This window comes from Ailuropoda melanoleuca, chromosome 3, assembly GCF_002007445.2.
Source record: "Ailuropoda melanoleuca isolate Jingjing chromosome 3, ASM200744v2, whole genome shotgun sequence".
NCBI lineage: Eukaryota > Metazoa > Chordata > Mammalia > Carnivora > Ursidae > Ailuropoda > Ailuropoda melanoleuca.
Window position 1 is genome coordinate 73700925 of NC_048220.1, and position 23722 is coordinate 73724646.

Below are 23722 nucleotides of genomic sequence, written 5' to 3' on the forward strand. Positions count from 1 at the left end.
TAAATAGATTTAAGGTAGCCCAATAATAGACCCTGCCTTTTTTGTATGTGATAAGATATTATTTCGCTTAACTATTTTCATTTCATTTTTCTTAAGATTTTTAAAATTATTTCTAAGTAATCTCTATATCCAGCGTGGGCCTCAAACTCACAACCCTGAGATCAAGACTCGCATGCTCCACTGACTAAGCCAGCCAGGCTCCCCAGCCATTTTTATTTCTTAAGATAGTTTTGAGACTATTGGATTTTCTTCTTTTCCCTTGTCTTTTTTTAAGTTATGTCACATTTTTCTTTATTCTTTCTTTAAAAAAAAGTAGCTGTGCTATTTCTTCAAATTTCCCTCCTTAGATTTTTTTTTTTTTTTTAATCTGGCAGTTACTGTGTGAGGCTTACATGTCTAGACAGTTCCTGGCACACAGTTAACACCCCATAAATATTAGTTACACAGAACTGTTGAGTTTATATCGCTATATATTTGTGCTTTAGTATGCTACGTGGTTTTGTGTTTAACCAACTAAACATTCACCTACATTTTCACCTTTTTCTATAGAGATGTATGATAGTATACTTTGGACTGCTCCTTTAACATTTTCCTTTTTTCTTACTTAAAATTTTTACCAAAAAAATTTTGTTGTCTTTGCTTAGGATCTTAAACTATTATTTCACTGTCTCCTTTCACCTAACTTACCCATAGGTACAATAGTAAATTGAGTGACATTGAAGTTTTTGTTGTTATGTCCAGTCTAAAAGTTAAAAAAGTGGTTGGTGATACATGATCTGCTCTTAGAGGACACAGGGATTATAAGATAGTATGATTAAAAATGCATTATACTATGGGGCGCCAGGGTGGCTCAGTCGTTAAGCGTCTGCCTTCGTCGGCTCAGGGCGTGATCCCGGCGTTATGGGATTGAGCCCCGCATCCTCTGCTATGAGCCTGCTTCTTCCTCTCCCACTCCCCCTGCTTGTGTTCCCTCTCTCGCTGGCTGTCTCTCTCTCTGTCAAATAAAAAAATAAAATCTTTTTAAAAAATGCCTTGCATTTAAGCAAGATGGGAAGGTTGAAGGAGAAGGAGTACATGAAAGAAGTTGGGATAATGCTTAGCTTAGAAGGTGAAGTATTAAGCGTGGAAAGAAGCACAAGACAAGGGAAGCCAACAGTTCCTGCCCTGCTCCCGATGCCCCTTACTCTCTACACTGTCCCAATGCCATTATCCAAGTTGGGCAACCTAGATTTTTGCCTGTTGGAATTCATTCCAATTTACTGTTGGTTGTTTGTGGTCTTTTTTTCCTCCTCAGTCCCCTAAGCACTTAAAGTCCATGCCAATGTTACTTGTTTCTGAAATCCAAAAGGCAAAACTGACCCTAGAAAGTGCTCTGGCTCCCAGGAGAGTCTAACTCCAAACTGCCCAAGAGGTTTCATTTGAGCTCATTTCAATATCTAAAGATGTCCAGTCTAAGAGTTTTGATAGAACAAGAATAGGTTATGGGCAGTGGTAGTGTGTAAAGTCATGGGGATGAAAGGGGTAGGATTAGAAAACCTTATGAAGAAAATAATCATGTTTCTAAGGGACTCTGTAAAAATTTCAAGTGCTCCATTCTTTGTAGGGTAGTTCAGTGGAGGCCAGATTAGGTTCTAAGCCCCAAAATGAATGAATCTTAGGGCATGAACACTAACGTCTCTCTGCAGTGAAGAGAAGCCCAGAATCATTATAATTTTTTAGCCTCATCGATTTAAATTGGAATGCCAAAACCAGGTTACAAAAGCTGTAGTGTATTATAAATATTTACGTTTAATTTGTTAAACATCTCTTAGCATAGTCAGAAAATACAGTGATTATATGTATAATGTAATTTGAGGATAACAGTAGAAGTTTGAACTTAAGGTCGTTCAGTTAGCCAGGTTGATGTCTTCCCACTGCCATCCTTGTGAACTTTCAGACTAATGAATACTTAAACTTTTTCAGTTGGATCTCATAGAGAATATTTCCACGGAATTGTACACTATTGAGAACAAAAAAATTCTCAAAAGTTATCTCTTTGAAATAGAAAATTTTGGTGGAGAAAAGGAGAATGAAGAAGGTAGAATTACAGAGAAGATAGAGAAAATACAAGGAAAAAGTATAGCTACTTTAGAATTAGATCTCTCACATTTATGTTATCAAAGCAGAGAGTTTTAGGAATATGGGAAGTTGTTACAGATCAGAATAAAATCACAATGTTTATTTAGCAACATTGAGTTGAAACAGTCATATATTGCTACAAAGTCTTACCTTACTTCGGGAAGAGAGTTACAGGTAAAATGAAAATGTATTTTTAAAAATGTAAGTAGTGGGGCTCGTGGGTGGCTCAGTTGGTTGGGCGTCTGACTCTTGATTTTGGTTCAGGTCATGATCTCAGGGTTGTGTGATTGAGCCCTGCCATCAGGCTCCATGCTGGGTGTGGAGCCTGCTTAAGATTCTCTCTAAAATAAATGAATAAATAAATAAATAAATAAAAATTAAAAAAATTATATATATGTGTGTGTGTGTATATATATATATATATATACACACACATCATTAATTCCTACATATATATATATATATATGTAGGAATTAATGATGTATTATTCCCCTAATTTTAAAATCAAAGTCTAAAATAAGTTTTTTTCTCCTTAGAATGTTTCATTTTAAGTATGTGACTGTCATGTAGAACTAAATATGGGAAATAATTAGACAGGAAAGACTTGAACAACTGGTTGATTCATTCTTTCTTGCATCTGTGACTTGATTCCTGGAAGGAGCATTGGAGCAGATGTCAAACTGGGTGAACAATCAGGGTGAGCAATTAAAACCAAGTAGTTTTAGAGCATACTTGACTAGGAATTAGAGTTATGGATCCTTTCTTTTTCTTTGGGTATTTTTTTTCTACAAGTGCCCATGAAGAAAGAAGCTGAAATGATCCAGAATCAAGCTTTAAACTCCAGTGGTCCTGAATTTAAATTTACCATAAATCTTTACATTCCGTGCTTATAGGTTAACTTTTAATAGACCTCTTCTCATGTATACTTTATAAAACAGAGTCTGAACTTGGGATAATCCAGTCACAGTAAGGGAACTAACTATATATCCAATAGACTGACCATGAAAAAGATAGCAGTTCTTCCCTCTTCTCTCGTTAGGAGAAAAATACTTAAACTTTCATTACTAAATCTTTTCTTTGTGTGTTCCTAGTTTATCAGGCATTAATTTATCTTATTGTGGTTAGGAGCATTGGAAATGGAAACATTTTAGATGACATTTGGTTTATTAAAACCTCACAAAACTAGCAGATGGTTTAGGAAAGCAGCATTAAGGATGCTACTTGATCCTTAATTCAAAACCATACTTGATGCTGCATCTGGAAGAAGAGCTATGCCAAGAAAAATGCTACTGAGTTAAAAACTATGTTATTCATAAATATTTAGGAAAATAAGAGACAGGTGTTCATGAGCATAGCTTGTGAAACCAAATAGATATGGGAGAAGGTTCTGCAAACATTTCCAAATATATAGTATTTATTCTTATAACATTTTAATAAACCTAAGGAGAACAGAATTTTATAATGAATCCAGGCAGAACTTTATAGCCATAGTACTTCATCTTATTCATTCGCTGTACAAATGGAAGTTGTCATTTGTTATAGTCACTAGGATGAATAGTCACTGTGTATTGAAACTCCCGCACACCAAATATAGAATCCTCCAAGTTTCAGTCTTTAAATATTTTCCCAACACTTACGATATTAAAACGCTGAGTGTAATTAATCGGTACCATATATAACTGTGATAGCTGGCATCTGGTTACTTTTCCTGTTATTAGGTTTACTGTTTTGCTGTGACCATTGCATTGGTGAAGTTGTTATGCTTCCTGCTTAATACATGCTAAATGTTTTGTTTCTTTTAGGCAAGGAAAGGGAAGCTTTAGAACTGTTAAATACAGGTGACAGTGTTTCCTGATTAGTTCTATGGCAGTAGAACTAAATACCTAAAAATTTATGAGCTCTTTTGACCTCTATTTTTTTTATTGAGAAATGCAAACTTTATAGAATAAGGGCTTTTTGTCAACAAACACTTTTGTGTTCTAGTCCATGTAGTTAGCATAGTGCTGCTGATCTAAAAACCCATGTCTAGATGGCAGGTTAGACTTCAGGAGACCCTGTCAGATGCTGAAGTGGTCAGGAGTAGGAAATTAGCCACTACTGCTACAGGTACCTATTTGGGCTCTGTGGGCTTCCCAGAATCTCAACAGCTGGAAAGGAAATGCCTTTTCTACTTGAGCAGTGATGCTCTCTGGGAGCCCCCCAGCTCCTGACTCGTAACGTGTCAGCCTCTTGTGCAAGTTAATAGAATATGTAAGAATCTAATTTAAGCCATCCTCAAATATATGAATTAAATGGCTAATAATTTTATTTTAAACATCAAACATTTCCTTATAGGACTTCTGAGAAGAAACCTCGGATAATGGATCTCCCTAGATACAAGTGGTTTTTAGATGCTGTAACACTGTTATCTTTTGTTCAACATTGCAAAATTCAGATCTAAGTCTTGGGTAAGAAATTAAATATTAACTAAATCAAATATATTCTTAATAGTTTAAGAGAACAGCATCAGAAGAGAATCAATGACATGTTTAATAGGAACCTGGCCATTTACTGTTTGCCTTTGTAGGAGATCAAGTATCTCATGCCAGATTTTAACAGCAGCATGAGATGCTGGAAAGACCGTCTAATGTGGTGCCAGGAGACCATTTAACATAGCCCCAAATTCAAGCTCCTGGAGTACAGGCTGTGTGAACTAGAACTACTCTTTGAGTCTCAATTTCAGCACAGGTAATAAGGGTAAATATGAGAATAATACTACTTTCTAGGGTTCGAGTATTATGAGATGTAAATGAGATTATGAAAATGATTTATGCATAGTAAAGCCTGGGTTTGAATTCTGACTTTAGCACTTCCTGGCATTGTAGTTTTGGATAAATGACTTAATGCATTAAAGCCACATTTTTCACGATTTAAAATAAAGATAATCCAATATTTGCAAACTGTTACAAAGTAAGAGCTCCAAAAATGTTAGTTGCTGTTATAGCTTACTATTTTTACTAAATCTCTACAAATCTATTGTCATCTGGAGATTTAAAATAATGTAATAAAATTATATTTTATTTAAAGTTATTTAAAGCCTATTCTAGGGATGCCTGGGTGGCTCAGTCAGTTAAGCATCTGACTTTGGCTCAGGTCATGATTCCAGGGTTCTGGGATGGAGCCCTGCATCCATCTCCTTGCTCAGCGGGGAGCCTGCCTCTTCCCCTGCCTGGCACTCCCCCTGCTTGTGCTCTCTCTCTCTCTCTGTCAAATAAATAAATAAATAAATAAATAAAATCTTAAAAAAAAAAAAAGCCTATTCTAATAGATCCTTATTTTTCTTGAAGATTTGTTATTGCCCACACTTTCTTATAAATTAGAAAAACATTTAAGCTAAGTATTTATGTAGAATGAGAAGGCTTCTTCCTAAAGAGATAATGTCCCCTCTGTATGTAATTTTTTAGCTTTCTGATATAAGGGACTTGACAAGGAATGGATGTCCAGGATTCTTTCATCGTCTGTAGTGTGCCATAATTAATTACGATTTAAGTAGTTTTGCGGGCGTATTTGGCATAAAATAAGGGAAGCTTGTTTGACTCTATAGATAGAGAGGGTCAGTGTTTAAAAAATTTTGCGATGAGAAAACGTTTGAAGCTCTGTGAGCTGCTGGTACCCTTGGTAGAGAGCATATTTGAGACACACCAGTGATTGCCTGCCTCTTAACAATCCATTTAGAGAGTCCACCTCAAACCTTTCCTTAGGTAATGGGATTAGCACTGTGTTGGGACTGCAATCCTTAAAGATACAATTTGCTTCTAAATGCTCTGGCTAGTAATCCTATGTTCTTTAACAGGTCTTACAATGTAACTGACACTCTTGGGATGGAAAATGCAGACCCTAGACCTTTCTGTCCATTGGATTAGGAAATTCAGAGGCTCTGGGGTGCCTAGGTGGCTCAGTCATTAAGGGTCTGCCTTCGGTTCAGGTCATGATCCCGGGGTCCTGGGATCGAGCTCCTTATTGGGCTCCCTGCTTCTCCCTCTCCCACTCCCCCTGCTTGTGTTCCCTCTCTTGCTGTCTCTCTCCCTGTCAAACAAATAAATAAAATCTTTAAAAAAAAAAAAAAGGAAATTCAGAGACTTTAACAGAAAGTACTGTTCTGAGAAAGTTAAAACCAGTTGCTCCTTATCTCTGTTCTTCAATGATAGCATCGTTGAAGGAATGTGATGAGTAAACTGAATTTAGAATATAGTGATACATATGGGGCACCTGGGTGGCTCAGTCATTGAGTGTCTGCCTTCGGCTCAGGGTGTGATCCCAGCCCTGCATTGGGCTCCTCCGCTGGGAGCCTGCTTCTTCCTCTCCCACTCCCCCTGCTTGTGTTCCCTCTCTCACTGGCTGTCTTTCTCTCTGTCAAATAAATAAATAAAATCTTTAAAAAAAAAAAAAGAATATAGTGATACATAGATGCTTTTATAAGCCATTCAACCATACATGAAAAAATTTCCTTTTAATGTCCTTAATTTTTACTACTTCAAAAGAGAAGTATGTTAAGAAATATTTTCAGTTTAAGCATATCACTTGATACTTAAAAACGTTCTGAGCCAGTTGGTTTTAATATAAAAGGAATAAAAGTCAAGAAATGTTGGGTTCTTCTCTTCCCTATCCTCTTTCAACAAGCCGTCTGTTACTTCCCCGGAAGGATAATACAGGTATATTGAGATATTATGATCCTTGGAAAATAAAACAAGATAAAATCTTAGTAAATTTGTCTTATAACACATTGCTGATCATATTCTAATGTTTTCATTCCCTTTTATTATTAATATCTTTTTTTTTATAAAGATTTTATTTATTTATTTGACAGAGATAGAGACAGCCAGCGAGAGAGGGAACACAAGCAGGGGGAGTGGGAGAGGAAGAAGCAGGCTCCCAGCAGAGGAGCCTGATGTGGGGCTTGATCCCGTAACGCCGGGAGCACGCCCTGAGCCGGAGGCAGACGCTTAACCGCTGTGCCACCCAGGCGCCCCTATTATTAATATCTTAACATGAATAATGACTGAACATTATAAACAAAAATTATTACTTTTAGAAAATGCCTGTAAATTGAAGTATCCCGAGTCTTTTTTGTGAAGCATACTTTCTTTAATAGCTAGATTCCAATGGACTATAAAATATAAATTTTGATATTTTTTGAAGGTCGCTGTGAGTTTAATATAAACACTACCCTTGTACTACATTGAATAATTTAGATAAGAAGCAAGTATTATTGTGTAGCAAAACTTTACCTGATGTTTGTTGTAATTGTTTTCTTTTGAAGTTGTGCTCAGTTTTTCCTAAAATGTTCTATTCATTTCCCTTTCATCTTCCACGTACTGCACTGACTGTACCTTTACCTTGTCCTGATGGCTTCTGACCATAACCTTGAATATCAGTTGTGTCTGTGCTGTAGAAACTCCGGGGGTACACCCCAGGGAACACTGACTTGGGCATCAGAGTCCTGATTTACTACCCGCTCTCTGACTGTCTAGCGTAAGTTACTTAGCCATTCTGAGCCTCAGTTTTCTCATCTGCAAGATGGGTCTGGTAATGTACATCCTGGGCAGTGGTGAGGGTTACATGAGATTGAATTGCGTCTAACAGTGTGCGGCATATAGAAGGTGTTTCCTAGTTCACTAAGTTTGATTTCCTAGGTCCCTGGAGGCAGAAATGGAAATGCAGATGGTTGGGTTTGGGTTTGGGTTTGGGTTTGGGTTTGGACAGCAGCACAAATACATGCCGACTGCAGCTGTGGCCTTGATATTTATCATTGGCTATTTCTTTGTTTGCTTTTTGTTAAAGAAAAGAAGAAGAATGAAGTTGTGTAATCTCCAAGGTAGTATAATATGGCTGTTAGCATAGGCTGAAAATATATATGACTTATCAACTACATTTGCAGATGAGAAGTTCCTACCTCATCAGGTTATTTTCAAGACTCAAGGATATATAACAATACAAATTGCTTAGCACATGCTAAGTGCTCAGTAGAAGTAAGCTATTGCTAGTAAAGATGTGACTCTTGTGATAGAGGTTGGCTACTCTGAATTTTGGCTGCAAGTCATATGTATAAAACTTTTTCAGGGTACGCTAGTGTGGGTTACTCTTTATTTCCTTTTGTAAGGCTAACCTTTTAGTGATTATAGTTAACAAAGTTGCTAAATTTTGAGAATATATTTAAAATATACTCATGTAAACAAACAATCCCTTTTGGATTTGTTATATGTAGTCTTTAAATAAAAGAGCCAAAATTAACAGGTAGGAGCTTTTTATTTTTAAAAAATTGTACCTGTGAGAAATGATTCTGAATATATATTATATTTTATCCACATGTATACGGATTGTCTGTGTGTGTATTACCTTTAGAAATCTGAGAATCTGGAAAGAATTTTCTTAGTCCCTCTTTCTGGGCCCTGGCCTTATATCATCTCAGTAGTGCCCTGGTCCAACAACATATATAGAGTTCTTTCAATCTACTGGTAAATATTTGCCTGTAACCCAGGCTTATGTCCAGCTGGTATACACTCCTCTCCTACTAATTAAAAATACATAGCAAATTTAGCATTTTTGTTTTGAAAAAAATGGAGGGCCTACAGGAGTCTCACAGTTTTATAGGAATAATGCTCATCAGTTGGTAACCTTCTGACCCTGCTCTTTTTGGTAATCTGAGTGTCAGGGTCACAAGGTAACTCAGAAGCCAACTCTCTTAACTTATAGTTCAGAATATGAAGTTCAGTGTACTTAAGGTACTAGCCTGGGATGGACAAGTTTCAGCTTCCTTGTCAGCTCTGATCAGTTGGGATTTTGGCTGCTTGGAGGCCATAGATTTGACATTCTTCATTTAGCTCAAGGTCACACAGATAGTTTGTGGCAGAGCTTGGACTAGAATCTAGTTCTTTTGGTTTCTAATTTCATCTTCATTTCTCCTGGTCATTTTATTTTTAACTCATGGAAACCTTTATATTGAATACATTTTTATAACCTTGTAATCCATTATGTAGGCATAAAAAGTTAAGATTCTGACATTTTTATTGTATGCAAAGGAAGTGAACATTATCTTGTTAAAAATATCATGCTTATTATTCGATTTTGAAAATGCAGACAAGATGTGTGAAAGAGAAATGTAGCCTCATATGCATATCTTTTAAGTGTGACCCTTTGTTACTGCACTCTGTTTTACAAAAAGTATGCCATCAGCTTTTTTAAGGACACATTTCAACATGGATTAAATCTTTAGGGAAGTAGCTTGAATTATTTTTAGTTAATTGCCAAAACATGCATGTATCTATGTGTGTGTAGAAATATATTATCAATAGCTAAAAGTAATTGTGATGTTATGAATAAGATGACTATACTTCATACAGTTTTTAAGTCCAGTGGGTGTAGTTTGTGTTTTTTCCTGGGTAACATTGTTAGCACACAGTAAATATCTAACAATATGCTAACTCTTGCCCCATATAGTGTTCACTTTTACCAGAAAAAATTTACTACTATGCTAATATGGTACAATTCTTAAATTATGTTAAGATGCTAAGTGAAATTCAGGCATTTTGTTATAACATTGTCATTTTTTATAGGAACTAAGCTGTCCCTCTTCCTGTTGCTCTATCTTCTTCTTACACACATTACACCTTTTTCCAGTCATTCACCTTTCCTGTCACGTGCTCTGTTTTCATCTTACTGCCTTAGTCACCGGTGGTACTAAAGTTCTACATTCCCTTGAAACCCAAGCTGTAAAGATGGTCTCAGGCTGTCTTCTTTACTTCTTTTGTCCATTAGTTCTTTATAACCTGAAAAATTTTTAAATGTCCGAATTTAACCATGATTACAACTTCGCCAACTTTTCTCTGTCTTGATAATTGCGCTCTCCTTTATCTAGCAGTGCACTGGTTATTTGGGGATATACAGTAATTCCTCTTAACAAGAAGACTAACATATTATAGGAGCTCACATCGTTTTAAGGCAGGCCTGACATTGACCCGTGCCCTTAGCTAGGGCAAGGGCAAGCTAGCCTACTACAGTTTCACGGACTTGCACGTCCTCTTCCTCCCAAATATTATCCTCCTTTTCTCTTATTCTTACATTCTGCTCTTTATTCTGTAATTAGATACACAGCTTCTTTGCAAGAACACTTTAGAGGGATAAGTTGTGGGCAACTAATTCACATGAAAGTGTGTAACCCGCACAACTGCGTACATAACCAAATCTAGACCAACAGGAGGCAGAGCTGAGTAATGAGAAGCAAAAGCTCTGAGTCAGACAGCCCTGGGATTAAGTCTTTTCTTTCTCCTGAGATATTCTGTCACTTGGAACAAGTTAAAATTCGTCACTTCACTCAAACCACTGTTTCTTCGCAGTGTAAAATAAAGATGATAATGTTTCATCAACTGTATTATTAGAAAAGGAATAAATGAGAGGCCAAGGCCCCTACAGCCAAATTTTGTGGGAATCATACCTTTGCCAGGAGTCCTTCCTGTTGACTTCTATTGGTTGGGGAAATGTAGAGGTCCTGTTGGTGCTTACAGCTCTGCTTCCCATTATTTAGAAACATTTTTTGCTCGTTTTTCTTTGATGATGTTATAAATGGATTCATCCTCGTTAAACTGAGTATTTCTTACTCAAGGATTTTTGCCCTCAAGCATCTCTCATGTAGAAACAATATGGACATACAAGAAACAGTTAAAATACAAAGCTTGCTATATAAAGGTCATCCGTGCTATAGGATGTTAGGGAAGGGGAAGAACACACCGTGGGGGTCAAACAGCATATGAACGACACCTCCACTTTTCTGTTTGATGTGGCCATTGAGATTAATAGCATAAAAGTATGTTTGATACTAGGACTCAAAAAGGTTAGTCCTATAAAAATCATAATTTTGTCAGATCTTGTTTGCAAGATTTGGTTTCATAGAAGAAATTAGCATTTCTTTTAAAAGTACTTAGTTCAGGGGTGCCTGGATGGCGCAGTCCTTAAGCGTCTGCCTTCGGCTCAGTACGTGATCCTGGCGTTGTGGGATCGAGCTGCACATCAGGCTCCTCCGCTGTGAGCCTGCTTCTTCCTCTCCCACTCCCCCTGCTTGTGTTCCCTCTCTCGCTGGCTGTCTCTCTCTCTGTCAAATAAATAAATAAAATCTTTAAAAACAAAAAGTACTTAGTTCATTTGCCATCAGTACTTGAAAGGCAGCTTGGTTTCTTCACATTCCAGTGAGTGGAGCCTAGAATTAACAGGGTGAAGGGTTCTGGGTCCTCCACACCTGTCCCCCGGGGCTCACATTTTCTGAGAACACATCCTACATTAAATTTGTGATTATCCAAGAAGCCATTATAGAGTAATGGCTGAAATACAAACTTTATCACATTCTTTAATTCTACATTGACTATTTAATTAAGTAAAAGGTTTTATGAATATGTTGGAACTCCCCTGAGTTAATGCCAGCTAGTTTATTTTGTCTTGGATGATCTTTAAAAATCTCACTTTTATTCCTCATTTATGTATAAACTTTTCCCCTTTTTGGGGGGTGTCACCCTTGGACAAGGACCATGCTAATCTTCTCTGTATCATTCCAAATTTAGCATATGCGCTGCCGAAGTGAGCACCCCTTCTTTTTGGAACATTTAGCTTGAACCTTAGTTCAAAAGAGTTTGTTATAATACTGTAATGGTTTACAGATAGCTCAAACATGTGTATGTGTGAAAGTTGCATATCTGTTAACAAATATTTACTGAGGTCTTGCTATGTGCCAGGCACTGTGCTAGGTATTGGGGGTATAATAGTGAAAGCATACAAAAATCTCTGCCCGCATAGAGCTTACAGGCAGAAATTAAACAAAGTAATAAGTAAAATAGGTCATATTGTAATGAGACTGAATACTTTGGAGTAGTAAAGGGTGGTGGGTGATCCCAGGAACATGGGGAAGGTTGCAATTATAAATATGAAGGTCAATGAAGACCTCACTGAGAAGGTGGCAGTTGAGGGAGCGAAGATCTGAACTGACCAAGATAGGAAACCACGTGGATGCATATGTGGTGTGAGAATATTCTAGGCAGAGGAAACAGCAAGTAGAAGTGTGCTTGTGTAAAGAACATCAAGAAGGCCAGTGTACCTGGAGGTCATGGAGCAGGGGAAAGGGTGGAGAGAGGAGAGACCCATGAGGAGGGTTGGGGGGTAGAGAGGTAGGCTTTGTGGGGCCCGGCATGCCAGGATGATGACTCTCGCTTTTATTCTGACACAAATGAGAGGGGTGTTAAGCCGTGAGATAGGAGCCGTTTTACCAAAGACTTGCTATGATTGCTGTGCATTGAGAACAGATTATAAGGTGGCAAGGGCAAAAGCAGGGAGCTGAGTTAGGAGGCAATTACAATAACCTGGGCGCAAGAAGATGGTATCTGTCTACTTGCTGTGCGTTCAGTGCTGCTGATATCGTATACAGAGACCAGTGCAAAGGGACCATTTCTGTTTATTTTTCAGTCTCAGCATTTTTCCCCTTGTGGTTCAAATCGTGCATGAAAGGGAAAGAGAAAGATCAATGCCATCCTTCACGTTGTTTCATCGTTACTGTGAAAATATGAATCTTGTGTGTGTGTGGCATTTTATAGTTTCCAAAGCATTCTTCTATATATTGCCACATCTAGCCCTCACTGTTTAAAGGATGGCAGTCCTGAGGTTTATAGGCCATGGCTGGAGTCATGCAGCTGGTTCTTTCTCTTTTCAGGAGTGCGCACATTGGCTTCTGTGAATATGTATAAGCTAAGCGCTAACCGATAACCATCTATTCATGGAACATGGGATTTGGGTGCACTTAAAGAAATTTACTCAGCTGCCGACTCATTAAAGAGTGTATCTATCATTGGTGGTGGCTGAGTTGTCAGGCTTAAAAAACTTCCTTGTTATTGGAATTGAGTCTGTAAATTGTTCCGGGGAGATTCTTCATCAAACAAGAACATGCATCATTTTCTCCTTTTAAGTTCACCATTTCTTTTTGCAGGATTCACATATCTAAAGATGAAGGAGGGGCGCCTGGGTGGCTCAGCGGTTAAGCGTCTGCCTTCGGCTCAGGGCGTGATCCCGGCGTTGTGGGATCGAGTCCCACATCAGGCTCCTCCGCTATGAGCCTGCTTCTTCCTCTCCCACTCCCCCTGCTTGTGTTCCCTCTCTCGCTGGCTGTCTTTATCTCTGTCGAATAAATAAATAAATAAACAAACAAATAGATAAAAAATCTTAAAAAAAAATAAATAAAGATGAAGTAGATAGAAGTGTCCTGAAACTGGAGGTTCCCCCCCCCGCCAAAAAAAAAAAACACCAGGGGGAATTATAATACCAAAAGATACTTAATTTTTGCTGAGCAGTACTACTAGGTAGTGTTGCTTTGTGTATGTCAAAATATTTCAGGCAAAGATGGTTTTCATATACGGAATTTAAATAACAAGGCTCATGACATTTTACTTTTAACCTACCAGATGCACTGAAAACAATTAAAATATTCAAGTTAATGTCAAAGAAGATAACATAAATAACTTTTCCCTGTGATTTAATTTAAATTTAAAATATATTTTCAGTGTTTCAGAGAAAGGATGAGGGAACTGTAGAAACTGTTCTATGTTATAGTAGTTGAGAGAGCAGAGAGTGTATTTTGTGTGATGTAACAGCTTTTGCCAGATTTGAATGAAAAAATCTGAATGGGAAAATACACCTTTGTAGTCACAGGGAATAATATATCACTTGAATTGTGTTCCTGAATTGCCATTTGTCTAGGAGATTGAATTTTTGAACATAACAGCAGTAAAATGCAAAAAAGGCAGATTAATATAGCGATGACTGAAAAAACTTAAGTGCTTAGGGTAGGAATTTGAACTTATGGTTCACACAATAATATTCCATTTCTTTCTTACAAATATGATTATTGAAAAGATTAATATTTTATGTTGAAAAAGCCATTTATTTGAATAAGCTTTCAATTATAATATTCCCCATTAAAGATGTATTTTTTTCACTTTTCACTTGAAATAGCAATATGTGTAAAATGCAGTTCATGTCCTGCTTTCGATCTGACAAGCTTTTGCAGTACATGATAAGCATAGACTTTTCAGAATGTTTTTTTGAACTTTTTGCTGGGCAGTGGTTTCCGGATGAGCCTAGGGATTGGTGCCATGGGTAACATCTGAGACTGTGGCTCATTGTTCTCTCATCCTGTTCTTTCCTGTGTGGACCACTCTTCACATCCTTCTTCATCTCTCCTTTCGCTTCTCTTTTCTTAGTGATTTAATTTCTCTGTTTGGCGATATTACCCAGTGCCTGCTGCATGCCAGGCATTACTCCACAGCTCCTTGCTCTCTTGAAACTTACCATCTTGTGAAAAAGGTGAACAAGAAACAACTAAAACGAGTGAAACCATTCGCTATGAATACGCCCAAACAGCAAATAGTGAGAGAGCCGTGCACGACTGTGGTGGGGGGTGAAGGCCTCTCACTTCATGAGGATAGATGGAGCTGTTTCTTCCTTCTTGTGCCTTTTCCCCTTGATTCTGTCCCTGATGCCTAGTACCCTGGCTGCACTCACAACTTTCATGTACCCAGAGTTGAAGCCAGTGTCACGTTATACCTCTTCCCCCGCTCAGAGATCTGCCAGACACAGACGGATTGTCATTCCCTAACGTGCTTTCACTTTCTCACTTCTTAATTCACTAATTATTACATATTTTAGAAGGCTTTCCTGATCCTTCCATCACCCCCTTGCTTCATCCTCTTAGTACCGCACATGTTGTATTTGCTATTATGATAGACCTTCTCACGTTGCCTCGTAAGTTTTGTCTTCCATCCGTGTATTATGTCAACCCCAACTGCCCAGTGGAAGCTAGGTCAGCATGACTTTTGTTTATCTTTGTTTTTCCAGAGGCTAACACGGTGTCTGAAGAAAATACGTTTCTGTAACTTATGTTGTATTTTTTAAACGAAATTAATGAATTGTTTAATCTTATAGTACTTGCTCTTAGAATAATTTGAAGCCCCAAATGTACTTCTCTTCTAAGACGTAACTGATTAAATGAAAGCATAAAATGTAGTATATTCGGGGATTAATTTAAGAAACTAAATGCATTCTTGTCAATTAAATAAATGTAAAAGGTACATTAATAACTAGTTTCCTCTGTTTCACTATTTATATTTTTCACAGCTGAAGAGAGCAGGATTCTGAACCACATTTAGAATTAATCAGAAGAAACCTAAGAGGCACATAGAAAAACAACATAGTTATATATGTGGTTTTATATATGCACTGGAAAGTGAAATTAGATAAGTCATTTGAAGAGTGCAGATTCATTATAATGCAATCCATTATGTGGCTCACCTTAAATTATAACGTAACACCGAAAACAATGCCGTGGCTCTAACGAAGTATTTTATGTGAGTGGTGTCATTACGCATTTGCAGGAATCAGTAGAGATATTTGTCAGTTTTCATGGGAAAATTTTTAAACATTTTAAAAAGAAGATTACATTTTGAATATTTAGTTACATGTTTTTATTTGTTTGCCCACTCCCAAGATGGAAAGAAATTGATTTTTATCAAGTTCATTCTGGAGCTTTTAAAACTCTTCACCACCTTTTCCAATAGTTTAAAAAAATAAATAAATGAGTAAGTATCATCAATTTACAGATTAGTGGTCATTGACTTTAAACATCACAGCATTTTTGTATTTTGGTACAGGCTTTTTAAAGTCTACATATGTTTTACCACCTTTAGTTCTACCAGTTTTAAAGAATGCTTATTAAGTTCTTTGGACATGAATTACTGTCCCCAAAAGGGAAAGAATATAAACAACACAAATAATTAAATTAATTTTAAAAAATAGCTACATTTATTTTATTTTATTTTTTTAAAGATTTTATTTATTTATTCGACAGAGATAGAGACAGCCAGCGAGAGAGGGAACACAAGCAGGGGGAGTGGGAGAGGAAGAAGCAGGCTCATAGCAGAGGAAACTGATGTGGGGCTCCATCCCATAACACTGGGATCACGCCCTGAGCCGAAGGCAGACGCTTAACCGCTGTGCCACCCAGGCGCCCCCAAAAATAGCTACATTTAAATATACTTTTATGTTGTTCCTTCTAAAATGTCGGTTAGTAGATAGTAAAATGATAAATTCACCTGAATATAATGAAGAGGAGGGAAGAAGAAATGTGACCATGACTTAACAAATTAACTTTTGTTTTCTTTGTATGTGGCAGAGAAACTTATGTAAACTCATTAAGTTTTAATTGAATGGTAATTCTTATTATTTATAAAAGAAATGTAGCATCATTGTAATTATACTCTCAAGGTGGATGTTTGCTTTTGTCTTAATTTATTGTGAGTTGACAGGGAAGAGTTGTTTTATAATGAGTTTCTGTCCATGATCAGCAAATAAAAATAAGAAGAAAATAGTGAGCAGAGGGCAAAGTTGCAGCTTTTGCTTCATGTTCTAATCTGTTAGGATAACACGTATGTCATGAATATTCTTAATTCTTGATTAAAAATCTTGATTAAGATGGAAGAGTTTCTGGTTTTTCACCTTTAAATATTCTTTAATATAGAGAGCCGACAGTGATGGATGGACTAACATGTAATAAATACAGAATCAGAGGTCTGGAATCATCTTTGAAAGAGCACCTCCAAGTCCCCCAATCTCAGACGTAGTACACCAAAGTATCTGAACTCCTGAAGATCTTTAAGGAAAATTTCATTAGTTTGTTATTGTGACATACATCATACATACAGATGCATGCATAAAGCTTAGACAGTTTAAAGAATAGCCATAAATTCCTCTGGGACCACCACCCAGGTCAAGAAATAGAACATTACTCTTGCCCCAAAAGTCCCGTCTATGAGAAACTGCATTAACTTTCTATCAAAACCAGTTTTTCAAAGTTTGTGTTCAAAGATTACATGTAGAAACACTGTCTCCCCCCACCCCCCAACGTTTCAGGAATTCATTACTGGCAAGAGTTAAACTCCACGGACACGCTGTCTAGACCAGAAGTATTTCTATTTCTGGCATTTTTGAGATGCGTTTAGTGACTGAAATAAAAGTGTATCATGTAGGTTATCGTGCCAGGTGATGTGTTTGTCGAATTAGCTGTGGAGAGCCTCCTTCTATCTGTCTTTAAAATGCAGACGGTTAAGATGATGAAACGTTATTAGAGGTTTGGGTGGACGGGATTGAGAAGAGGTGCTTGGACTGACAGCGATTAAATCCATCTTTCATGATGCTATGACAAATCCAGTAGTACTACAACCAGTTGAAATAGCAGGGTAGAAGGTGGCTGCCAGAAGGCAGTTTTCAATGAAGGCATCAGACAAATGATTTCACGGTAATATAATAAAGTTTTTCAGAAGAAAAAAAATGGGTAGTGCCATTCTTGACCAGACACTGGACCTTCAAATACACACCTCAATGCTCATTTGATAGGTACAGCATTACGTCCAAACTTATTTCTTCTGCCACTCGCTTATATTGGGGCAGCTTGTTTGGTTGTGTCTTACTGTATTTTTGGATAATTAATCAGTGCGCACCTACTTTATTACCGTTCAAAGGAATTACAGGTATCATTGAAATGGTGCTGGTGTTGAAGGAGCGGATGGGTGCTGATTTCTGCAGTTTTTGGTTTTTGTTTTTTAATATTTTCCCCCGGGATAGCTGTTGGCAAAGTATAACAACCTGTGATCAGATTACTGGAACTGAAAGAAAATAAGGAAGGAAAAGTAAATTAACCATACATAAGTCTATATATGTTTTTTCTAAAAAGAGAAAAAACCCAACACCTTTAAATGTAGATGTTTGTTATAATTAAAGAGTGTAAAAAATACTTCTCTCAGATTTAATATTCCATCTATACCACTTCATTATTTATTTTCATCTCCCCTCGCCCTCCTGTTTGCTCCTGTGCTCTAGCAGACCCGCTTCCTACTGCTGCCGTCAGCCAGCGATGTGACAATTCACAGAGAGAGATGTGTTGGCATTCTGAGACACAAAGGACATTAAATTTGGTGTGAGACAGAACAGGTCTTCTTTATTTTGGCCTATAAAACATAGATGCTATTGTAAAAAATATCACTACACAAAATATCTTCAGCCAGTAGCTCTGGGTGATATCAGTCTTCAAGGTTTGCTCTGTATTTTATTACTGTATTTTTTTGCCTCCTCCTCTTTATATTTTGAAAAGAAAACCAAAGGGATTCACTATACTATATATCAGTTTTGAAGCCGCTTGTCTGGCTTCAGAGGCGTCTCTGAGTGGAGTGTTCCATTTTCTTGTTAGAGTATATTCTTTAACATGTTAAAGGATCATAGGTTTTATTATCACTAGCTGGGGTAAAGAGCAAGAACTAATCAATATTCTTTTCTAGATCTGTCCCTGGGTGTCTTACAACCCTGTCTATTTGTTTCCTGTTTCTCCTTTACTTCTGCTTGAGAGCTTTTCTAGTTAAAGTCTCTCACATCTCCTACACAGTCCATTAGGCTACCCCACTTTCTCTACCTTTAAAATATACTCAGAATCCAACCATATGTTACCTCAACTGCTACCACCTTGGATCGAGCTACCAGGATTAGGCAGAAAAAGATAAAATGATATAAACATACTGTACAAATAATAACAATGTAATAATTTACAATAATATGAATTTATAATGATTTTGTAAATTAATAAAATAAATTTATAATAATTAAATTTATGATAATATAATATATAATAAGAATATACTTTCCTTGCTTTATATTTCTGCTGCCCCATTCTCCCCCCTACCCAGTCCAATGTCAATAAAGGAGCCGGAATGATTAGTTTGAAATATAAGTCCAATCTTGTCATTCTTCTCAGACTCTGCAGTGACTCCATTTGACCACACGCCTTAGTTCTTACAGTGACCCACAGACCTCCCCTGATCAGTCCCCATTACCTGCCTGGGCTGCTCCTCTGACTTGGTTCAAGCACATTTTGCCTCCTTGCGGCTGCTTACCTCCAGCTCTCTCTGCTATCTGGAGACACCTACAGGCAGCCACTGTACTCACTCCTGACCATGCATGAGTCTAGGCCAAGTGTCACCTTTGTAGTCTCACAACTTAACCGCACACCTTTCCCCAGGGTTCTCACTCTCTATTACTCTGCTTTCCTCTTTCTTTTTCCATGATGATCGTTACCTTCCAGCACACAATATTATTAACTTATTATATGTTTATTGTCCGTTTTCCTGCCAGAATGTAAGCTGCATGAGGGCTGGAATCTTCATTTTGTCAATGGTATATTTTAAGCACTTAGAAATTATTTATTGAGTAAATGAAGAAATATTTATAAGCTTAATGATTGGTATACCCCCTACTGGTTTTTTTCATGTTTCTTCCTTCCAGATTCTCATAGCTACCCTTATCTGCAATTAGACTAATGGGTGGTATCAGCATGAGCTCTCTTAGATGCAACATCCCAAACCACATATTAGAACCAAAATTTTAAGAGGAAAGCGAATCTCAAATATAAATATCTTTTGATTATTTTTAAGGGACCATAACATCCCTTTTTCTGTCTCTCTCAAAAACATCTACAAACCTTCTTTATCTTTGATTCCAAAAAGAGTTACTAAAGAAAAGGAAACATTTTCAATATAGATTTAATATCCTTCTTGATATTAAATCTATATTGTGACTAGCTATGTGACTCTAAGGGTAATACAGTTCTTTTTTTTAATGTTTATTTATTATATTATGTTAGTCAACATATAGTACATCCCTGGTTTTTGATGCAAAGTTCAATGTTTCATTAGTTGCGGAGAACACCCAGTGTACCATGCAATACGTGCCCTCCTTACTACCCAACACCGGTCTATCCCATTCCCCCACCCCCCTCCCCTCTGAAGCCCTCAGTTTGTTTCTCAGAGTCCATAGTCTGTCATGCTTCATTCCCCCTTCTAATTACCCCCCCTTTCTTTATCCCTTTCTACCCCTACCGATCTTCGTAGTTCTTATGTTCCATAGATGAGAGAAATCATATGATAATTGTCTTTCTCTGCTTGACTTATTTCACTTAACATTATCCTCCTCCAGTGCTGTCCATGTTGCAGCAAATGTTGAGAACTCGTTCTTTCTGATAGCTGAGTAATATTCCATTGTATATATGGACCACAACTTCTTAATCCAGTCATCTGTTGAAGGGCATCTCGGTTCCTTCCACGATTTGGCTATTGTGGACAATGCTGCTATGAACATTGGGGTGCATATGGCCCTTCTGTTCACTACGTCTTTATCTTTGGGGTAAATCCCAGTAGTGCAATGGCTGGGTCATAGGGTAGCTCAATTTTTAACTTTTTAAGGGACCTCCACACTGTTTTCCAGAGTGGCTGTACCAACTTGCATTCCCACCAACAATGTAGGAGGGATCCCCTTTCTCCACATCCTCTCCAACAATTGTTGTTTCTTGCCTTGTCTATCTTTGCCATTCTAACTGGCGTAAGGTGGTATCTCAGTGTGGTTTTGATTTGAATTTCCCTGATGGCTAATGATTTTGAACATTTTTTCATGTGTCTGTTAGCCATTTGTATGTCTTCATTGGAAAAGTGTCTGTTCATATCTTCTGCCCATTTTATGATTTGTTTATTTGTTTCTCGTGTATTGAGTTTGAGAAGTTCTTTGTAGATCTTGGATACCAGTCCTTTATCTGTGGTGTCCTTTGCAAATATATTCTCCCATTCCGTGGGCTGTCTCTTAGTTTTTTTGACTGTTTCCTTGGCTGTGCAGAAGCTCTTTATCCTGATAAAGTCCCATAAGTTCATTTTATCTTTTATTTCTCTTGCCTTTGGAGATGTGTCGTGAAAAAGGTTGCTCTGGCCGATGTCATAGAAGTTGTTGCCTATGTTCTCCTCTAGAATTTTGATGGATTCCTGTCTCACATTGAGGTCTTTCATCCATTTGGAGTTTATTTTTGTGTATGGTGTGAGAGAGTGGTCAAGTTTCATTCTTTTGCATGTAGCTGTCCAATTTTCCCAGCACCATTTATTGAAGAGACTGTCTTTTTTCCACCGGATGTTTTTTCCTGCTTTATCAAAGATTAGTTGCCCAAAGAGCCGAGGGTCCATTTCTGGGTTCTCTATTCTGTTCCATTGGTCGATGTGTCTGTTTTTGTGCCAGTACCATGCTGTCTTTGTGATCACAGCTTTGTAGTACAGCTCGAAATCCGGCATTGTGATGCCCCCAGCTTTGTTTTTCCTTTTCAACAGTTCCTTGGAGATTCGGGGCCTTTTCTGGTTCCATACAAATTTAAGGACTATTTGTTCCAGTTCTTTGAAAAATGTCCTCGGTATTTTGATCGGGATAGCATTGAAAGTGTAGATTGCTCTGGGTAGTATGGACATTTTAACTATGTTAATTCTTCCAATCCATGAGCATGGAATATTTTTCCATCTTTTTATGTCTTCCTCAATATCTTTCAAAAGTGATCTATAGTTTCTAGGATATAGGTCCTTTACGTCTCTGNAATTGCCAGTGGTCTGTCAATTTTATTAATTCTCTCAAAGAACCAGCTTCTAGTTCTGTTGATCTACTCTACTGTACTGCTGGTTTCTAATTCACTGATTTCTGCTCTAATCTTGGTCAACTGCTTCCTCGTGCGTGGATTAGGCCTGTCCCTCTGTTGCTGTTCCAGTTTCTTGAGGTGAGAATATAGAAACTGCATTTTAGATTTTTCTATTCTTTTGAGTGAGGCTTGGATGGCTATGTATTTCCCCCTTAGGACTGCCTTTGCAGTATCCCATAGGTTTTGGACCGTTGTGTATTCATTCTCGTTGGTCTCCATAAATTGTTTAATTTGTTTTTTGATTNAGACTTTTGATTTCCTGGTTTATCGAATCATTCCTGAGCAGGATGGTTCTTAGTCTCTAAGCGTTTCAGTTTCTTCCAAATTTTTCCTTGTGGTTGAGTTCCAATTTCAAAGCGTTGTGGTCTGAGAATATGCAGGGAATAATTTCANGGTCTGAGAATATGCAGGGGATAATTTCAATCTTTTGGTATTGGCTGAGACCTGTTTTGTGTCCCAGAGCATGATCTATTCTTGAGAATGTTCCATGGGCATTTGAATAGAATGAGTATTCTTTGGTTCTGGGGTGTAGTGTTCTACATATATCTATGAGGTCCAACTCATCGAGTATGTCATTCAAAGCCCTTGTTTCTTTGTCGATTTTCTGCATGGGTGTTCTGTCTATTTCTGATAGTGGAGTATTGAGGTCCCCTATATTCACGTATTTTTATCTATATGTCTCTTTATTCTGGTTAAGAGTTGGCTTGTGTATCTTGCTGCTCCCCTGTTGGGGGCATATATATTAATAATTGTCATATCCACTTGTTGAATACTTCCTTTAAGAATAATATAGTGCCCTTCTGTATCTCTCTCTATGGCCTCTAGTTTAAAATCCAGTCTATCTGATATGAGAATTGCTACTCCAGCTTTCTTTTGAGGTCCATTTGCGTGGAAGCTGGTATTCTATCCCTTTACTTTCTGTCTGAATGTATCTTTAGGTTCAAAATGAGTCTCTTGTAGACAGTAAATGGATGGGTCATGTGTTTTTATCCAATCTGCAACCCTGTGGCCTTTTATGGGAGCATTTAAGCCATTCACATTGAGACTGAATACTGAGAGATAAGATTTTAATGATGCCATGTTGCCAGTAAAGTCTTTGTTTGTATCGGTTGTGACTTTCTGCTCTGTATCACTCTTGGGGCCTTTTTACCTTTATAGAGCCCCCCTTAATATCTCCTGTAGGGCTGGTTTCGTGGTTACGAAATTGGTTAATGATTGGCGATTTTGGAACGTCTTTATTTCTCCATCAATTCTGAATGACAGCTTTGCTGGATAAAGGATCCTTGGCTGCATGTTTTTCTCTGAAAGAGCTTTAAAAATGCCCCCCCAAGCCTTTCTCTCATTCCAGGTCTCTGTAGACAGGTCTGACGTAATCCTGATACCTTTGCCTTGGTACGTGAGAAATTTCTTTGCCCTGGCCGCTTTCAATNCATCTCCTTAGGGCTGGTTTCGTGGTTACGAAATTGGTTAATGACTGGCGATTCTGGAACGTCTTTATTTCTCCATTAATTCTGAATGACAGCTTTGCTGGATAAAGGATCCTTGGCTGCATGTTTTTCTCTGAAAGAGCTTTAAAAATGCCCCCCCAAGCCTTTCTCTCATTCCAGGTCTCTGTAGACAGGTCTGACGTAATCCTGATACCTTTGCCTTGGTACGTGAGAAATTTCTTTGCCCTGGCCGCTTTCAATACTGTATCCTTGGATCTAATATTTGCGAATTGCACTATGACATGCCGTGGCGTAGGTTTGTCCTGGTTGAGCTTGGATGGGGTCCTCTCTGCCTCTTGGACACGAATGCTTGTTTCCCTTGCTAGATTAGGGAAGTTTTCAGCTACAATTTGTTCAAATATCTCTTCTNCGACAGCCTTGCTGGATAAAGGATCCTTGGCTGCATGTTTTTCTCTGAAAGAGTTTTAAAAATGCTCTCCCCCAACCCTTTCTCTCATTCCAGGTCTGTGTAGACAGGTCTGACATAATTCTGATACCTTTGCCTTGGTA

General features: G+C 37.7%; 1 protein-coding gene and 1 non-coding gene across 23 annotated transcripts in view; one reads left to right on the forward strand and one right to left on the reverse strand.

The window, feature by feature from the left end:
* Positions 1–23722, forward strand: part of PAM (peptidylglycine alpha-amidating monooxygenase) — a 277044-nt gene that overhangs the window by 70807 nt on the left and 182515 nt on the right. The window lies entirely within an intron of this gene.
* On the reverse strand, positions 11624–11730 carry LOC117801623. Its single transcript, XR_004624384.1, has one exon. It is a non-coding gene; the product is annotated as a U6 spliceosomal RNA (small nuclear RNA).